Raw genomic sequence first — 6,583 nt, forward strand, 5'->3', positions numbered from 1 at the left:
ATTCAAAGAACAACTACCTCTGATACTATGTAAACTATTAGGAAAAATAGGGGAAGAAGGAATCCTTCCAAAATCTTTTTCATGACACAAATATGGTACTGAAACCCAAACCAGGAGGAGCTTAAACAGAGAAAGAAAACTATAGACCAATCTCCCTAAAGAACATTGCTGTAAAAATTTTAAATAAAATACTGCAAAGGAGATTATAGTATTATATCACAAGAATCATACATCACTATCATTTGGGTTTTATATTGTGAATGCAGGTATGGTTGAATATTAGGAGAACCATTAGCATAATTGGCCTTGTCAGTAACAAAAGCAATAGGAACTATAGGATTATTTCAATAAATGCAGAAAAAGCATTGACAATATAAAATTCCTATTCCTTATAAAAACATTAGAAGGCATTGGAATAAATAGAACCTTTCTTAAAATAAGAAATGGCATCTATCTCAAACCATCAGCAGGCATTACCTGTATCAGGGATAAACCAACACACTTCCCAATAAGATCAAGGGTAAATCAAGGATGCCCATTATCATTACTGTTATTTAGTATTGTACTAGAAATGCTTGTGATAGCAATGAGTAGAAAAAGAAACTAAAGTAATTAGAAAATTCAATGAAGGAAAAGTTATCACCCTTTGCTAATGATATGATGGTAGCCTTAGAGAATCAGCCAAAAACCTAATAAAATATTTTATAACTTAAGCAAAGTTGCAGGATACAAAATAAACCCACCTAAATCATCAGCATTTCTTTTTATCATCAACAAAGTCCAACAGCAAGAGATAGAAAAAGAAATTCCATTCCATTTAATTCCATTTCCATTTTAAATAACATTAGACAATATGAAATACCTGGGAGTATACCTTCCAAAAGAAACCAGCAACTATATAAACACAATTACAAAACACTCTTCACACAAATAAAATCTTATCTAAACAACTGAAAAAATATTAACTGCTAATGGCTAAGCCACCATAATAAAAATGACAGTTCTACCTATATTAATTTATCTATTCAGTGCTATTCTAAATACAAAATTCAAGAGAAACATAAAAACTTAAATAAGAAAGAGAAAAAATTTAAAGGATTAAATAAAACCAAATTGTTTATATTCCTATATGGAAAGAAGATATCTTGAATTCTTAAAAATGTTATATATATATATATATATATATTATAATATGATGTATATATATATACATATATATACATAGAGGTTGTGGTAGTAAGCTTTATAGGATGATACATTAAAGAAAAATCTAGGGGTGAAAAAGTGGATTTTACTAAGAGAAATGAGAAGGGAAAAGCAAAATCAGATAAATTACATCACATAAAGGGGTATGGGGGGACAGTGGAGGGGAGGATTAAGGTGGTGATGGGTAATACTTAAAGCTTACTCTCATTGGAATTGGCTGAGAGAGAGAAGAATAACCAGACTTATTGGGGGTACAGAATACAATCTTACCCTGTAAAGAAGTAGAAGGGGAATAAGAAAAGGGTGGCGGGAAGGGGAATAATATACAGGAAGGCAAAGAGGAGGAGTGATTAAAAGCAAAATACTGGTGTGGAGGGAAAGAGTGAAAGGAGAAAGGACAGGATTAAAAGAGGAAATCAAGATGGAGGGGAATATACAGATGGTAATCATAATTGAATGTAAATAGGATGAACTCACCCATAAAACAGAAGCAAATAGCAGAGCAGATTAAAAACCAGATTCCTACCATATATTTACAAGAAACACATTTGAGGCATATAGACATACACAAAGTAAAAGTAAGATGCTGGACAAAATCTATTGGGCTTCAACTGAGACAAAGCAGGAGTAGCAATCATGATCTCAGACAAGCTAAAGCAAAAAATAGATCTGATCAAAAAAGATAAGGAAGCTACTTACAGCTTGATAAAAGTTAGTACAGACAATGAAGTAATACCAATACTTAATATATATGTACAAAATGATATAGCATCCAAAGTTGTTTTTTTTAAATCCTTACTTTCTGTCTTAGAATCAATACTGTATATTGGTTCTAAGGCAGAGGAGTGGTAAGGGTTAGGCAATGGGGGTCAAGTGACCTGTCCAGTGTTACACATCCAGGAAGTGTCTGAGGACAGATTTGAATCCAGGACCTCCCATCTCTGGGCCTGGCTCTCAATTCACTGAGCCACCTAGCTGCCTTCTAGCACCCAAATTTTTAAAGGAGAAACTAAAGGACCTTGAGGAGAAAAATAGATAATAAAACTATACTAGTGGGGGACCTTAACCTTCCCCTATCAGAACTAGACAAATCTAAGCAAAAAATAAATAAAAAGTAAAGGAAGTGAATGAAATTTTAGAAAATTTTGACTTAATAGATATCTGGAAAAAAATGAATAAGGATAAAAAGGAATATACCTTCTTTTCATAAACACATGGTACATTTACAAAAATTGACCATGTACTAGGGCATAAAAGCTTTACAACCCATAGAAGAAAAGCAGAAATAATAAATGCAACTTTTCCAGATCATAATGTAATAAAAATTATAATCAATAAGGGTTCATGGAAAGTCAAATTAAACCCATATAAATCACCAACATTTCTATAGATTTCCAACAAAACTCAGGAACAAGACTGAGAAAGAGAAACTCCATTTAAAATCACTCTAGACGATATAAAATATCTGGGAATCTATTGGCCAAGACAAACACAGGAATTATAGGAACACAATTACAATTTCCACACAAAGTTAGATCTAAATAATTGGAAAAACATTAATTGCCTATGGTCAGGCTGAGCTAATATAATAAAAATTACAATCCTATGTAAATTAATTTATTTATCAGTGCCATATCAATCAAACAAAACAAAACAAAACAAAACAAAAACAAAACTATTTTACAGAACTAGGAAAAATTATAACAAATTTCATCTGGGAGAAAAATAGGTCAAGAATATCAAGGGAATTAATGAAAAAAAAAGTGAAGGATGGTGGCCTAGCCATACCATATCTTTAACTGTACTATAAAACAGTAATCATCAAAACAATCTGGTATTGGCTAGGAAATAGAAGGGTGGATCAATGGAATAGATTAGGGGTAAATGACCTCAGCAATCTAGTTTTTGATAAATCCAAAGATTTCAGCTTTTGGCATAAGAACTTATTATTTGACAAAAACTTCTGGGAAAATGTGGAAACAGTATGACAAAAATTAGGTTTAGATCAATATTTAACACCCTATACCTATGATGGTGAACCTATGCATGCATGCCAAAGATGGCATGCAGCGACTTCTTTGTGAGTACACACCTTAGCCCACCAGAGTTAGTTACTAGAAAGGCAGAGGGACTCAGGTGGAGCTTCTCCCTGCCCTGTACCATACCTCCTTGTCCCTCTTCCCAGCAGCCCAATGGCTGCTTCCTCCCTCCCCTGAGTAGAACATCTGGGCCACTCCCATCCCTTTCTCCCTCCCCTGTCTAGGGTAAAGTGGTGGTAGTGGTGGTGATGGCACTTGATCTTGGTGGGGGGAGGGATGGCAGCACAAAGTCTATGGGGATGGGGCCTGGCACACAGTCTTTAAGAAGTTCACCATCACTGCCTTCTACCAAGATAAGATCAAAATGCACATATGATTTAAACATAAAGAGCGATATTGTAAGTAAATTAGAGGAACATACTTGTCATATCTTTGGAGAAGGGAAGAATTTATGACCAAACAAGTGACAGAGAACATTATAAGATATAAAATGAATAAATCTTATTATGTTAAATTTAAAAGTTTTTGTATAAACAAAAACAATGCCACCAAGATTAGAAGGAAAGCAACAAAGTAGGAAAATTTTTTATCACAAATTTCTCTGATAAAGATCTCATTTCTCAAATATATAAAAAACTAAGTCAAATTTCTAAGAATTCAAATCATTCCCCAATTGAAAAATGGTCAAAGGACATTATGAATAGGCAGTTTTCAGATGAAGAAATCAAATTGATCATAATCATAAGAAAAAGTGTTCTAAATCCCTCTTGATTAGAAATATGCAAAATAAAACAACTCTGAGATATCACCTCACCCCTATCAGAATAGCCAATATGACAGTAAAGGAAAATGATAAATGTTGCAGAGGAAGTGGCATAATTGGTACACTAATGCATTACTGATAGAGTTATGAACTGATCCACTCATTCTGGAGGGAAAATTGGAATTATGCCCAAAAGAGCTATAAAAGAATTGATCCAGCAATACCACTACTAGGTAAAAAAAAATGGGAAAGGATCTGTTTGTACTAAAATATTTATAACTGCTCTTTTTGTGTTGGTAAAGATTTGGAAACTAAATGGATATCCTTCTATTGGGGAATGGCTGAACAAATTGTGGTATATGCTTGTGATAGAATATTATTGTGCTATAAGGAATGATGAATGGGATGATTTCAGAGAGAGCTGGAAAGACCTCCATGAACTGATGCAGAGTGAAATAAGCAGAACCAGGAAAGCATTATACACAGTAACTATAATATTGTGGAATGATCAAATGTGATAGACTTTGCTACTAATACAATGATCCAGGACTATTCTGAGGGATTTATGAAAAAGAAAGCCATACACCTCCAGAGAAAGACCTGTGTGTTGTAGTAAGAATGCAGATGAAAACATATAATTTATCACTTGTATATTTAGGTATATGTTTTTGGGTTTTGGTTTTATAAGATTATTCACTTAAAAATGAAAAATATGGAAATAAGTTTTGCATGATAATACATGTATAACCTAGAAAAAAATTTAGGGTTTTGGGAGACAGCACATTGTAGTGGAAAGCGCATTGCCTATGGACTTAGGTACAAATTTCAACTCTAATGCTTATTCCTTTTATGACCCCAGGCAAATTGATTGGTTTTCTTGATTTTCTCATCTGTAAAATGAGTGGAGTTGGATTAGGTCATCTCTGAAGTACCTTCCATCTTTGAATCTGTGATTCCCATAACCCTTGACTTCTAGTATTTTTTCAAATGATCAAAAACAAACAAACAAACCCAAACCCTTACCTTCTTTCTTAGAATCAATACCATCAATATCAGTTCCAAGACAGAAGACAGGTAAGGAGAAAGTGATGGGGGTTTACTTGACTTGCTCAGGATCACACAACTAGGAAGTGTCTGAGGACAGATTTAATTGATTTCTAGTATTGATAAAGAACTCTATGCATTTCTAATAAAGTATTTAATGGTTTATTAAAATTGAGCATTAATATCAGCATCAGTCACATATTTTGAAATTATTTACATTTAATTAATTAATTTCAATGCATTAAAACCTTAATTTTTCAGTCACTTCATCTGTTTTCAAAAAGATTCTTTACATCCATTCTCATTTTGTCTTACATAGTTATGGTTAGACTCTACTGTTCCCCCATCTCTGCTCTTTTTCTTTCCTTTCCTTTCCTTTCCTTTCCTTTCCTTTCCTTTCCTTTCCTTTCCTTTCCTTTCCTTTCCTTTCCTTTCCTTTCCTTTCCTTTCCTTTTCCTCTTTTCTTTTCTTTTCTTTTCTTTTCTTTTCTTTTCTTTTCTTTTCTTTTCTTTTCTTTTCTTTTCTTTTCTTTTCTTTTCTTTCCTTTTCTTTTCTTTCCTTTTCTTTCCTTTTCTTTTCTTTCCTTTCCTTTCCTTTTCTTTCCTTTTCTTTTCTTTCCTTTTCTTTTCTTTCCTTTCCTTTTCTTTCCTTTTCTTTTCTTTCCTTTCCTTTCCTTTCCTTTCCTTTCCTTTCCTTTCCTTTCCTTTCCTTTCCTTTCCTTTCCTTTCCTTTCCTTTCCTTTCCTTTCCTTTCCTTTCCTTTCCTTTCCTTTCCTTTCCTTTCCTTTCCTTTCCTTTTTAAAACCCTTACTTTTCATTTTAGAATCAATATTGTATATTGGTTCTAAGGCAGAAGATCAGCAAGGGCTAGACAATGGGCGTTAAATGACTTGCCTAGGATCACACAGCTAGGAAGTATCTGAGGTCAAATTTGAACACAGGACCTCCTGCCTTTGGACCTGGCTCTCTATCTATCCACTGAGCCACTTAACTGCTCCCTATTTTTGCTTTTTTTCACTCTGCATTATTTCAGAGAGGTCTTGCCAGATTTCTCCATTTTCTTTGTACTTCTCAGCTTAAATTGCTTTATCATATCCAATACAATCTATTTAACCACTTCCTTTTAATGTTGGATAGTGCTTCATGTTTTACAGACTTCAGTTATATTCCTTTTGCCTTTCTAGATTGTGATCCAAATGTTTTTAGCCTCGTCTTTTTTTAGCTGTTTGGTTCATTTTGAACTGTCGTTCTCTGTCATATGTTCTATTAGTACCAGGTCTGACCTTTTTTCTCACTGGCTGTTTCTGCAGCAGAGGACTCTGTGGGACCAATGTGTCCACCTTTGTTCATGTAATGAGTCCAACTTAGGGCTCTAATGTCAAACTCGTGAATCAGAACCTAATGATGATTCATTCTTCTTCTTTTTTAAAAAAATATAATGAAAAAATCCCTTCTCATAGATATAACTCTCATTCCAAAAACTTAAAAAAAATCAATGTAGGTTTTATTTGTGAAAGGAAAAGTACATATTG

This window comes from Monodelphis domestica, chromosome 5 (assembly GCF_027887165.1).
Source record: "Monodelphis domestica isolate mMonDom1 chromosome 5, mMonDom1.pri, whole genome shotgun sequence".
Lineage (NCBI taxonomy): Eukaryota > Metazoa > Chordata > Mammalia > Didelphimorphia > Didelphidae > Monodelphis > Monodelphis domestica.